We start from the raw sequence: 14,336 nt of genomic DNA, 5'->3' as shown, positions 1-14,336 counted from the left end.
TAAAAGTACGAGCTTCTACTATATGAGCTAAAGGATTAGGTCTCTTAGAGCAGAGACAGCAGCAGATAGATGAAACTCAGTTCAGAGTTTAGTCTAGGGACACAAGAGCTGCACTGTGTTAGCATGGGTTATAGAGAAGAGTAAGAGGTGGTATCCTAGGGTGGGCACAATAATGAATGGAATAGAGAAGGTAGATCACATCACTTACCCTCTTGCAATAAGAGAACAAAGGGATACAAGACAAGAAATTTTGAAGTGATATAAAAAGAAATACTTTTTGGGGTACAGGGGGGTTCAGCTCAAAATCAACATGTGGAGCTCACTGCCACGTGATATCATGGAGGCCAAGATCTTCAAGAATCAAAAATGGTAGTAGAGATTTATATGGATAATGAGAACCACTATAGTTTTTCCATTAGGCAAGAAGACAAAGTAAACAAAAATGTATAATGGCTATAGATCCTCGTACTCTGGGGAACCTCCATTTGACTGGGATTAGGAAGAAACATATCCTATTCCATTGCTGTCCACTATGTGATCTCTCTCATGCTGTTGGAGACAGGATAACGGATAGGCTGTACCACAGGTCTGATTCGATATGGCAACTCCTATGTTCATACACTCCTGCAAGCTCATGCACATGTGACTAATTCACTAATTTGAGAACCCCCATTGAATTAAAAAGAACTTCTCACACATGTGGTGTTCAGGCTTGCAGGATCAGGTCCTGAGGTTGAATTCTAAATTGGGAACATCTGTGGCCAGATTCTCCACTCCATTAAACAGAGCAGTCAGATCCTGAGGGATTTTAAAGCTTTACTAATTGGGTGGATTTTCCAAAGCACCGAAGGGTGTTAGGGCTCCCAGGTGCTATGGTAATACAAATACATAATAAATAATAATAATTTTCAATGGGAGTTGGGCACCTAACTTCCTTAAGAACTTTTGAAAATCTTACCCATTGAACTGAACACGCTCCATGACCTTTCAGTTGGCTACCTTGTTGACTTGGAGCCTGATCTACAGCCTGATGAAGTCAACGGGGGTCTTTCCATTGACTAAAATGGTCTTTGTCACCAAATGGCCACTACTTTGGTGGCATACCTAACCGTTGGTACATGACTCATGGCACACTAGAATTCTGGCCTGTGAAATACCATCACCCTCAAAAAACTAGACAGACAGAATTCTTGTCTAAGGAAAAACTAAAATTAATTAGACGTAACATTTTTATTACTTAACATAATTTTGTTGTTGCCAAGTGCTCAGTGATTTTTGATAGTAAGGGCATTCGGTGGGAATGATTAGAAGGTTCCGTGGGAGGTAATGCACCTTTCACATCTAAGTGACTGGTTTGAATTCTGCTCATAATCATAATGATCAAAAGTGACTTCTTCCAATGGCTGTTTGGTGCCCTTTCAGAAATTGCTGGGTTCAGGTTCTAGTTGGCACGTGTGCACACCACAAAGGTCACTATCAGAACTGGCACTGCTGTCAACAGTCTGATAATGCTGACTGGATATATGGCAACTCTCAACCCTGCACGTTGTCCCATGAGGCACAGCAGCATTGACTATGTGGAAAACGTATGCATTGACATTCCCTATGGCTTATGCTGTTACTGTTCTGTCTTTAGAGGACTTCGCTCTCCAGTGCTGTCAATCACTACTTCCATTTTCCCTTTAATATTAAAAGGGGCACTGTATAACAGAAAGTGATTGATTGAAGCTGAATCTAGAATAGCTGGGGAAGCTATTTTGTTATGATCAAAGATAAAAGCTGGGGGAAAAAGTGTAGTAAGTCTGTTCCTGCAGTCTGATGGAGAAAGCAAAAATACAGCAGGTTAAACATCAGTAGTATGTTTCAGTAATAACAGACACTCCCATTTTAACACCTGTTGATTAGAAATAAAGAGCTACTCTCTCTTTAGTGAACTATAGAGGAGAACAGAATACTATAGGATTCCTTTACACAAGAAATGTAACCGTTTTAAGTAACTTGCTATTATGTGAGTGAGCAAAATGTACTATAACTCATATCAGCCTGCACATCTGTTGTTTAACTTGCTACATAGTGACGCAGACCACATCTTAAAATATTATCTCGTTAGACTGACCTCACACTTGGTAAAGCAACCCCCATCCTTTCGTGTATTTATACCTGCTCCTGTATTTTCACTCCATGCATCTGATGAAGTGGGTTCTAACCCACGAAAGCTTATGCCCAAATAAATTTGTTAGTCTCTAAGGTGCCACAAGGACTCCTCATTATTTTTGCTAACACAGCTACCACTCTGAAACCAATCTTCCCAAGCAGGTTCATACACTGCCTCCCCAGGACCCCCAGACTCTGCCAGTGTGGCAGACCCCCAGGGGGAGGGAAAGACCAACATCAGCAACTGCACCCAAATCACCTACATATCTTACAGAGCACAACCTACTGCTAGGCAATCACAAAGTTCCCTTCTTCAGTATGGTTTCAAAATATCCAACACAAGTAACAGACACATCAATATAACTATGTTGACTGACCAGTGGGCTAATTTTTTTTACTTTTATTTTAATATCAAACAAGTGCAGATTATATGCCTCAAATCTAAAAGCCCCATTCAAAGAGATCTTTGCAACACTGAAAAATGAAATCAGCTTCTATAGCTCTTCAGATTTTTTTTGTTTTTATTTTCATTAATTACAAAGACAAACACTAGGAAGTGCTTTTAAGTAAGTAAATCTTCATTCTTTGAACATCCGTATACTCAAAAGCCCTCTTCTTCCCTATGAATTATTCAGTAGAGCATCAGAACTATCCCAGCCAAATTAGAAACCACTGGAAAAGGTGTCTTCATTTTCAGTTTTCTAAACTGAGTTATATGCTTATTTGGCCATCAGAGGGCATTTTATACTAGGGAGTGAGCTGCCTGCACACAGCTTGTGAACAGCACTGCTAAACCTCATCCGCAGTTGCTAAAGAACAGTTGCAGTCTACTTTCATTTAGCAAGTGTCACTTTTCAACCTTTCCGTATGCTGTACGTAGATGAGCAAGCAAGTGCAAGGACAAGAGGAAAATAAGATGAAACAGCCATGACAAAAACCTGTGGTTAAACAAACACTTATCAGACATACAGCTATTGCTGCTTCCTGGGTTGGGGCTTTTTTCCCTCCCTACCTCCAGATGCAACAAAATCCATCCTTTGTTAATCTCATGAGCAGCAGATTATGTTTTAATTTTTAAATGATTAACTGAGAAAAATTCTAAATCGTGTCATGGCACCATTATCTGTCTCCTGAGTTAGAGGTTAGAGCTTATCTCTGAGAGCTGTACAAAGATAAATTGAACTTCCAAACTGTCAAAAGACAGGACATGGCCACTTACATTCAGATGGTTCCCTCTTGTTACTAATGTGCACCCAAATGTGGAATCTAAACGTCTTAAAACTACTGCTGGCTAGGAATCCACACGCACACAGCTACCCACTTCCCTTCCCTTCCCTCCCCCTCCCCCCACTCAGGCCATTTTTCCTCTGTCCACCTAAATATAAATCAAATTAGGGGGAAAAAAACAGATATCATCTATTCCAATAATATATTTGTGTCCATCTCAGACCTTGTCTCCTCTCATGTATTATCAATTCCTCTGCTCAATCACCAGCACCAGCCTCAACATTTTGCTTGCCTCCTGCTCTCTTCTGTCACCCCTTATGCACAGAAGGGCCCGCCCCCTAGCCCCAATTACCCAGGCCATCCTTCTCCCCATTAACATCCAGGTGAAAACTCACTAGTACAATATCCACAAGCAGTGAGTTCATAATGAGAAGTATAAAAATAGTAAGACCAACACCGCTCTAGAGCGTCTAAATTATTCTCTTCTGTGAGTAGCCAGTGTGTCCTACCTTTGTGGTATCTGCCTTTTAGGCTGTAAGCTCTTCATCTTTATCTTTGTGTCTTTTGATGTCCCAAGCACCACGTCGTTCCAAAATAAAAGACAGAATAAGACAGGCAAATAGATACACATGCAACAAAAGACACACCTGCACGGTATCATATTTAGTACCATATTACATACTCCGTCATATTATATGGTATTTTACATACACATTCACACATATAGAATGTGAGCCCACACTGTAAAATTCTGGTCTGGATTTCAAGCCCCAAGAAGTATAGCAAGTGTTTAGATTCCGGGGTTTGGTCCAGCCCTCACAAAGATTGTGGCCCTTTGTAAAAATCCAATCCGAAACTTGACTCTGAATCAGCATCAAGTTGATAGGGTTCAGGTTTGATGTTTCAGCTTTGGCCTTGGACTATCTCAGACACACACATCCTGGCTGTAACTGGCAGCACCAAGTTAAAGGTCTGCCATAAGTTACTAGTTCTACGTTACCTGTTAAAGTTCTCGTACATAAATTCTCAAATTGGGGATGGAGTTGCATAAAATATGGTTTAAGTCAATGGTCTGGGCTTTTTCCAACCTCTCCCATTCCCCTCCCTCCCCCCCACAATTCCCCCAGTACATTTTCTCAGAAGCTATTTTGCATTCATAGATCAAAAACTTACTTTATTTTTTAAAATACTATAAGTCATCAATCTAAAATATGGACCAATTAATATTCCTTTGGTAATCTTATTTTTCACTGAAGCAGTGACGGAGTGCCCTAAAATATAGTTACACATTATTTTCTTACAGTAGCACCTGGAGACTGCATTCAAGACTGGGACCCCATTGTGCTAGACTTTTACAGACACGCAGACTAGGTCTACACTACCACTTATGTCGATATAACTTATGTTGCTCCGGGGTGTGAATAAGCCCCGCCCCCCGAGAGACATAATCAAGGGTTCTCAAACCGGGGGTCGTAATTATTATGTGGGGATTGCGAGCTGTCAGCCTCCGCCCCCAAACCCCGCTTCACTTCCAGGATTTAATAGTGTTAAATATTAAAAAAAAAAAAAAGTTTTTAATTTATAAAGGGTAGGGGGAGGGGGTTGCACTCAGAAGCTTGCTGGGTGAAAGTGGTCACCAGTACAAAAGTTTGAGAACCACTGAGTTACACCAACCTAAACACTGGTGTGGACAGCCCTATGCTGCTGTTCATTGGGGGTAGATTAATTAAATTGACGTGAGAGCTCTTGCCTGTCAATTTAGAGCAGCTACAGCAAGAGACGATTCCTACCCCAAAGAGCTTGCAATCTGAATTGGCAAGACAGATATAGGGTGAGAGAAAAAGGAATCAGATTTCAGAGTAGCAGCTCAGCTGTAGCTCGCGAAAGCTTATGCTCAAATAAATTTGTTAGTCTCTAAGGTGTCACAAGTACTCCTTTTCTTTTTGAGAAAAAGGAATATGATCTCTATTTTCCGGGGCGCGGGGGGGGGGGGGGGGGGGGGAGCGCGGAACTGAGGCATAAAGAGATCAATGATTCACTCAAAGTCACACACAAAGTCTGTGGCAGAATCAAGAACCGATCCCAGATCTGCCAAGTCTTAGTCTAGTAAAGCAGTCGAACTTCGTCTCTGTGTAAAGTCTCTGATTTGATACAGGACACAGGCAGCTAACAGACGCACACAGGCGGTTCCAGTGAACAGGCCTTACTCAGAGATCACTCTGCACATACCGCACCTGCATCCATTCCTGCTGTTGTGTTGATGTGGGCCACTACCATGTCTCTTAAAGGCACCATCCATTACACTCTACACATAGACAAAGCATTGTATGTGTGGTCTCTTGGAGCCAATACATCACATACCTGAGACATATTCATCCATGTTTTTAATAAAGTGATGCCCTTCTGCATCAATTGGTTGGGGAAAGAAGAGAATGTTACAAGAGTCTTCCTGCTGCCAAGAAAAGCATCTTTCAGGACAAGTGACTTTTAGGGCTCTAAGGTCGAAAAAGTCCTTTTAAGCCTTGAGCATCACCCTTTATTCACAATTTCTAATGCTTTTGTTAATTAAAACCAGACAATTAATCATTAGGGGAAAATCAGAATGGCTCCAGGAACTGGTAGAGACACACGAAGTCTCCTTGTCATCTTTTTATATCTGGCTCAGTTTCATAGTGACCAAGCATTATTGCCAGCTCATAGCTGTTTAATGAGGAATGAGTTGGTTGTCTGAGTCCAGTTCCTTAGGAGACAAATACCCACCTCACAAAAAACATCATAGAACTGGTAGTAAGCAGCGCCCTAATTAGCATAGCCTTAGTAGAGAGGCCATGGAACAAACTGGGAGTGGGCACGGAGAGCTCTCTTACTCCTAATGAAGGTTCCTCCTGCTCAGGCTGAGGGACATTGGTGGGGGAAACCTGAAGTGCAGCTCATCATGCTGTACTTGCATTGTGGATAAAGAGAAGTATCCAGGGGCCATCGATGCAGCACCTTTCACAAGCACTGAATTCACTTAAAGAGCAAAAAGTCACTACATCTGGCTCCTTACTGTCACACACTGGCCTGGGCCCGCAGTCTTTTCTTAGGCAAACCTCCCAGAGACTGCACTGGGAGCTCGGCTTGCACTGGGAATGCAGGATCTGACCCTTAAGATTAATCAGAATCAGCAGGCGTGTCTACCTTTAGGAAATCTTTGAGTTATAATGTTTGGCTCCTATCTTAGTGCTTATATTCACTAACCAGTCTTACATAAAAAAGTCCTCATCTGCATTGATTTATTTAGCAACATGAAATAAAATGGCCTGAAGCTATTCATGTTGTTTAACATACTTTTTTTTATGTAGATGATGCCGTGCATAAAGGAAAATTCAAAGGGGGAAACTGTGTTTTGTTTGTAACACTGATTACTATCATTGAAGAAAATATGTTCTAACAAATCTCTGAAGGGGGAAACACGTGTAATATCCTTAATAGCTAAGCTAATTCATCTTTTGCTAGCCAACTGATAGTGAAATCTGAAATGGTAAATTAACTGCATTTCTCGTTCCAAGTTCTGCAGCACTGCAACCTTCTTTCACTTTCAGTGAGCCACTCTCCTCTTCATTTTCAGATCCATGCCAGTTTTAGCTAAAGTTGCCAGATGTCTGGTTATCGACCGGAACACACAGTTGAAAAGGTACCCTGGCAGCTCCGGTCAGCGACCATTAAAAGTCCGTTTGGCGGCGCAGCCTGGCTAAGGCAGGCTCCCCGCCTGCCCTGGCTCTGTGTGGCTCCCGGAAGTGGTGGCATGTCCAGCTCCTAGACGCAGGGACAGCCACGGGGGCTCCGTGCGCTGTTCCCGCCCCAAGTGCTGGCTCTGCAGTTCCCATTGGCCGGCAACCACAGCCAATGGGAGCTGCGGGGGCAGCACCTCTGGGTGCGAGCAGCATGCAGAGCCCCCTGGCCCCTCTGCCTAGGAGCCAGACATGCCTGCCGCTTCCAGGAGCCACCTGAGGTAAGTGCCACCCAGCTGGAGCCCACATGAGTCACCAGTTCCCGCACCCCTCACCCCATGCCCCAGGTTGGAACCCCAACCCCCTGCTCCAGCCCTGATCCCCCTCCTGCACCCCAAACTCCTCATTCCTGGCCCCACACCAGAGCCCACATCCCCAGCGAGAGCCTGCACCCCCTCCCGCACCTCAATCCCCTGCCCCAGCCCTGGGTCCCCTCTTGCACCCTAACTCCCTCCCGGAGCCTATACCTCATCCCCCCTTCCAATCCCCTGCCCCAGCCCATAGCCCCCTTCCACACCCCAAACCCCTCATCCCTGGCCCCACCCCAGAGCTTGTACCCCCAGCCGAAGCCCGCACCCTCTCCCACACCCCAACCTCCTGCCCCAGGCCAGGGCCCCCACCCAAACCCTGAATCCCTCATTTATGGCCCCACCCCAGACCCTGCACCCCCTGCCCAGTCTGGTGAAAGTGGGTGAGGGTGGGGGAGAGCAAGCGATGTAGAGAAGGGGGGGATGGAGTTAGCGGGGGCGGGGCAAGGGTGTTTGGTTTTGTACGATTAGAAACTTGGCAACCCTAGTTTTAATATGCAAAAGAATGCAAGGCCAAGCTGTCATTTAAGTATATAGTACAGTGCAAATCCTGTCCTTCCTCCTTATAGGAAAAAAAGGATAACTTCTCAGCCAAAAAAAAACCAAAACAAAAAACGCTCTTTGTTTGAAAAATTTCAACCAGCCCTAATTTTGATTTTTTTTTTTTTTTTTTTTTTTTACACATTAATGTGGGGGTTTTAAAAGCACCCTGAGTCAGCCAAACTCTGCTTCCACTGAAGCCATGGGAGTTTTTTTTGATGGACTTAAGGCCATAAAAACAAACAAAGTAGAGACTTGGTGATCACAGGTGAGCAACACTGAGCCCCCCAAATAAAACCAGCCATAAGAGCAGTCAGCTGCTAGTCCAGTATCACTATACGATTCTGTCACTGCACCCAATCCTGAGTTTTAGAAACCCTGCTGACCCAGTCTTGAGCAAAGACCTACAATTATGCCAGCTGTATGGTGACTAAGGCCAAAAGACTTCAACCCTGCAAGATGCTGGGCAGTCTGGCTCAGATCAAACGAAGCCCATAAGCATGTACTTAACTTTAAATAAATGAGTAGTCTCATTGAAGTCAATGGAGCTAGCCACATGTTTAAGTGCTTTACTGGTTCAGGGTTATATTTCTGTGCCTCTGTACTGCAACACAACATGCAGTATGCAGAATCACCCACTACCAAGAGAGCTTCTGCTCATCAGCTTACTAGTAACTATAACCTTTCCTTCCTTTTGGGTTTCACATCTGATGCTTTCACAATATCATTTGTATGGTTTAATATCCACATGAGGGGAAGGAGAGACAAAGAGTACTGCGAGTAGGGAGAGAAGTTTAAATAATAGTAATAAATAAGAGAAAGTAACTCTCACACCACTTATCTTTAGCAGCAAGTCAGAGTATCCTCTGGACCTTGTACAGGTTTTGCATAATCAACAGATCTTTCCTATGAGCCTTTCCAGTCTGCTGTATCAAGGCTATTTTGGGATTCAACAACATACAGATTATTGACCTAAAACTATAATGGCTCATCTGGAGCCATAATGGTCCATTGTGTGTCAAGACCTACTTGGGACTCAATACATAGACTATTGAAGCAATGAACTGTGATGGCTCCCACAGAGTTGTGACGTTTATTGTGGCAACACCTACTTGTGGCCCCTTTGGTGCACAGATCAGTGACACAATACACACTAATGGCTGCTACTTGGGGATGCATTATTCCACAGATCACTGATGCCATAGACCATACCGGCGCCAATCTTCTATGCTAATATAGCTAACAGGCAGACACACAAAATCCACATACTGAACACATTCCTGAGAAGTTCTGGATAGAATGTGCACACTTGGATGGACTAAAAATGACATGAAAATATCTTTCGAGACAACACAAACTGGACAGCCCCAAATTTTCAGAAAATTCCAAGCTACCAAAAATTGGGATTTATAATGAAAGTCCTGCTGGAACCAACATTTTAGCTAATGTTGCCAAAGGCCTGTTACAATTTAATGAAGACATCAGGAGTAAACAGTCACCGTGGTAAACTAAGGCTCAATTCCTGTACTCAGAACTGCATGGAAACTAGGCCTAAAACTCAGAGCCTAAATATCCAGTAAAAGTATTTTCAAAGTTTATTTTTCTTTTTAAGTTTCATGAGAGCAAAAAGACGAAAAAAGAAATACAAAAGTACACAAAAATCTATTTTTCCCACTGAAAAAATCTTAGAAAATAACAATAATCCAAACAGACTGGCAATTAAATGTGATAAAATAAGTTTCTCCCTCCTTGACTGAGACCTCAACATGCCAACAAAAAAAAAAAACCAAAACACACCGAACCTCTTTTTAACAAACAAAAACAAAACAAAACACTGAACAGATTTTCTTAACTTAGTTAAAAACTACAGAAAATAGTGTTTGCCCACTGAAAACCTGCACCTGGTCTTTCCAATAGCAGCATGTCTTCTTCAGTCTTTACCTTGCGCTCTTTTGAACCTTGACATTTAACATTCAGAACTGTAATTAAAAGGTAACTGCATTCTTCTCATGTTTAACACTTTCAGTTCCCTCCTCCCTCCCTCCCCATATGCCCTCGGGGTATCTCTCTTGTTGGGTCCTGACATCTCCCATATATTTAATGCAATCAAGGTTACAGCAGCGCTGACAGCCTAGCTACTTACTCTTTGGCTTCCTGCTGCTATTTCTAGGATCCCGTCTGGCTCCCTGCTGCTTGCATATTTCTCTCTGTGGAAGGTGGACTCTGTTCCTTTCTCTTACAAAGATGCTTAGTATTGGCCTCTTTTTTTCTTCTTCTTCTTTTTTTTTTTTGAAGAGGTCTGGGGTGCAAGTCTGAACTGCACCTCTCTTCCCCTCTTCTCCACTTAAGATCAAAATGACATGAGACACTGAGCGGATCTCTTCTGTAAGGTGCAGGGCAGTCTTTATGGCCTGTGCACAGGGTGACCACATCTCAATTTTCTACAACCAGCTCCTTTTTACGGAACATGTTCTGGCTGGATCCGTGGAAAACTGGCTTCCACAGAGCTCCAGGATATACAGGCACCCAAGAAAGTGCACTGACACCATGCTTTCTGCCTGTGGAATTGCTTCTCCAGTCTTTTCATGCACAAGAACATACTCTAACGGTGGGAGGCATGTTGAGATGGGCTCCCGTCCTGCAAATGGGGTCCACACTGGCACAGGGGTCTGCACTAGCAGTTCCAGTTAGAGGATCTGGGTTGTATTTTGTAGACATAGCTATTTAACTGGTGCATTCTACCTCCATATTCTAGATCTGAAGGGCCTAAATTCTTGATAAAATTGATCCAATTTCTTGGGAATTGCCAACGCTGTGTATACTGTCACTCTGCTGCGTGGGCTCCTACTGATATTTGTCTGGTACTGCTAGCCAGTATCACCTTCATCCCAAACATCAGAAGTCAAGAAACCCTTGGTGTGAGTTATTTATTTATTTATTGCTCTAGCTTCTTGCTGGCTCCCACTGTTGGCATACTCCAGGGCACTGCACTTACACTGAGCATCTCCATGCAAGGTCCCGCCTGGCTTTCTCCATAAGACCTAATTTTTCCTGGCAGGAATTTCATGGCCATTTTCATAGGGAGAGAATCCTACTCCATTTCCCTCTCACCAGCCAAGAGCCAAACTTTGAGCGCTACTTTCCCATTTTTGCTTAGGTCTGTGACCTGGCATGACTATAGGTGCTGGAACTAGGGGTGCTGCCATACCCCTCTGGCTTGAAGTGATTTCCATCATATTACAGTTTGGTTCAATGGCTCTCAGCACCCCCACTATACAAATTGTTCCAGCACCCCTGAGCATGTCTCTCTCCACTTTCAGCCTTGACACTGAGGCTACGTCTATACTACAGTGGTAAGTCGACCTACACTACACGACTCCAGCTACATGAATAACATAGCTAGAGTCAATGTACCTTAAGTCAAGTTACTGTGGGGGGGTCAACGGGAGAAAATCTCCCGTCGACTTACCTTACTCTTCTTGTCGGGGTAGAGTACAAGGGTTGACTGGAGAGCAATCTGCAGTTGATTTGGCTGGTCTTTACTAGACCCACTAAATCGACCGCCGGTGGATCGATCTCAGAGCATCGATCCGAGCTGTAGTGTAAACCTGCCCTGAAATTGAGAAGAGGACTAAAACTCACTTCGTCATTAAAAGCAGATTGCTCTAGAATGGCAACCTCTTCCAGCTACATCAGAGGAGGTACTGAATTCAGCTCACTCATATCTGCTTTGGAGTAAGTCCTGAACATGTTGTATAGTTGCTAATTGTAAAAGAAGTGAAATAGAGTAAGAAAACAAACAGTTGGCTAGATTAGCTGATGACATACATAGTAATTGTATACTGAGAGACACTATAGCTGGGTTTAAGGCTACTTAGAAACACTAATGTTTCTATATGGCTTTAAACCATGCAATCAGCAGCTCTACCAGGTAAGTATAAAAATAATTCCTTTGTCATCTTGAAACTACCCATGTTGAACCTTCAAAAGCTCCGCAACAAACAAGCCAGTTGAACTCCTGTCTTCAGTATAACAGCAGCCTCACAGCAGACTAGAAAAATCAATATCCTTCACCCAACTTATCAAAATTACTAAGGACATTTATATAGTATAATTAAATAGGAGATACAAATACAAAAAGCATTTACATGGCACTGCACAGTGATTGCATTTCCTCTGGAACAGAGGACACTTTGACAAAAAGGAGGAAAAATGCTATATATCAACCAAAGAAGCTGGGGGGAGGGGGTCTGGGAGAGGTCTCTGCTCTCACACATAAAGCATTTGCCATGAGCGATAAGTAAAAATGGTTCCAAATTATACATTAATTAAAACACACACTTAAAGATTCAGAGAGGCAATTTTCTTCATTTCAGCTTATTCAACAAGTCCAGTTCAATGACTAGTTTACTGAAAGTTAAGAAACCAATTGGAAGTTGACAAAGTAGGAAAACTTGTTTTTCTCGTCCAATCTATGAATAAAAACTAGGTATGAGAGTAAGAGATGTACTAGTTCTAAAATCTCGAAGGCCATGGTGACCAGAAACAATCAGTTCAATGACTAACTAAAGTTAATACTTCCTTTGTTTAATAAGTCAGGTAGTTCTAAATGCAAAACATGTTTTGATAAGCTTTGTAACAACCTTTTTTTTTTGGTATGGATTCGGCACCTTTAAGGCAGTTTTTTTTTTAAACAAAAATAATTTAAAAAATTAAAATGCTCTTTTGGCGCTTTTTGACTAGAATTTAAATTTCCATCCAAACAGAGTTTGACACAAATCATAAGTAAAAAATTAACTATCATCTAGTAAATAAGGCATCATTCACCATGTTCTAATGTACTAAAATAAAATGTAAAAATTAAGAATCTGAAGAAATGTAAATTAAGCTATACCACTGCTTAAATACATGCATATAGATATAGTATATCCCTCTGGTTAGCAAACAGAAGCACCAAACTTAGTGTGAAGGCTCTATTTAATTGCAAATCAATATGTTTTAATCATTACCAACCAGAGAGAATCAACCTTTCTTTAAGAATATAAATAAAAAGTACAAATACAAAACATGATCAAAATCAATTATTTAAATCAAGGTTTCCTGCTTGCTGATTTAAATCATGATGAACATCAGTGACTTAAATGTCTTTGATTTAAATTAGGGGTCAGCAACCTATGGCGCCTGTGCCAAAGACGGCACGCGAGCCAATTTTTAATGGCACGCTGCTGCCTGCCGGGTCCCAGCTGCCAGCCCTGCTCAGCCCGCTGCCGAACCCAGGCCGGGACCCCTGCAGGCAGCAGCGTGCCATTAAAAATCCTACCTGCCCCAGCCCACTCTTCTCCGCCCGCCCCCCCGCACCCTCGCGGGGGCAGGGTGAAGAAGCTTGGTCCTGCCGGCTGCTGTTGCAGGGCAGGCAAGCTCCCCCCTGCCGCCTCTTCCCCCCAGCATGCTGAGTTTCTGCCCCTCCTCCTCTCCCTCCCTGCCGCTGATCAGCTGATGGCCCTTGCGAGGGAGGGGGAGAAGTGGAGCCGCAGCAGCTTGCTGCTCCGGGGAGGAGGCAGAGAAGAGGTGGGGAGGAGGCCGTGGGGTGGAATCAGGGCATATCCCCTCCAGCCCCCTGCCGTGAGCTGCTCTGGGCAGAGGGCTGGGACCACCCCCACAACCCTAGCCCACACCCCCAGTCCTCTGCCCTGACCCCTGAGCTCCCCCACCCCCCCCCGACCCCAGCCCTGACTCCTGCACCCTCCTCACACCCCCCCAGCCCCCTGGCCTAACTCCTGCACCCTCCCCAACCCCAGCCTTAACTCCAGCACCCCCCCAGCCCTCTGCCCTGATCCCGGCACCCCCCACACATACCCAGCCCTCTGCTCTGACCCCTGCACCCCCCACACACCCCAGCCTCCTGCCCTGACCCCTGCACCCCCACACGACCCCAGTCTTGACTCCAGCACCTCTCACACATACCCAGCCCCCCCACATCCCATGCCCTGACTCCTGCACCCTCCTCACACACACCAGCCCCCAGCTCTGACTCCTGCAACCCACATACATACCCAGCCCCCCCCCATCCCATGCCCTGACTCTTGCACCCCCCTCCACATTCTCACCCCACCCTAAGCACCAAAAGGGAGCTCCTGCACACCCTCCCCCCAACATTCCTACCTGCACCCCTCGCACCAAATGGGAGCTGCCCAGGTAAGCACTCCACACCCAATCTTCCTGCCCCAACCCTGAGCCCCCTCCCTCATTCTAGCTCCTGGCCAGACCCTACACCCCAACCCCCAGCCTGCTCCTTCACCCCCAGCCCTGTGCTCAGTGCAGAGAGAGAGGAAGA

At 44.3% G+C, this 14,336-nt stretch overlaps 1 protein-coding gene across 22 annotated transcripts in view; it reads right to left on the bottom strand.

The window, feature by feature from the left end:
- The window catches only part of CTBP2 (C-terminal binding protein 2), a 427,187-nt gene that overhangs the window by 104,237 nt on the left and 308,614 nt on the right, over positions 1–14,336 (bottom strand). The window contains exon 1 of one of the 22 annotated variants that reach the window (XM_043552060.1): positions 3,891–3,937. The exons of the other annotated variants lie outside the window; for them this stretch is intronic. The gene's annotated coding sequence lies outside the window, so the exon portion shown is untranslated. Of the gene's footprint in view, positions 1–3,890; positions 3,938–14,336 lie in introns of those variants that run through there. 22 annotated transcript variants of the gene reach the window in all.

Source organism: Chelonia mydas, chromosome 7 (genome assembly GCF_015237465.2).
Source record: "Chelonia mydas isolate rCheMyd1 chromosome 7, rCheMyd1.pri.v2, whole genome shotgun sequence".
Taxonomy (NCBI): domain Eukaryota; kingdom Metazoa; phylum Chordata; order Testudines; family Cheloniidae; genus Chelonia; species Chelonia mydas.
This window is presented reverse-complemented; position numbering and strand designations above follow the sequence as displayed.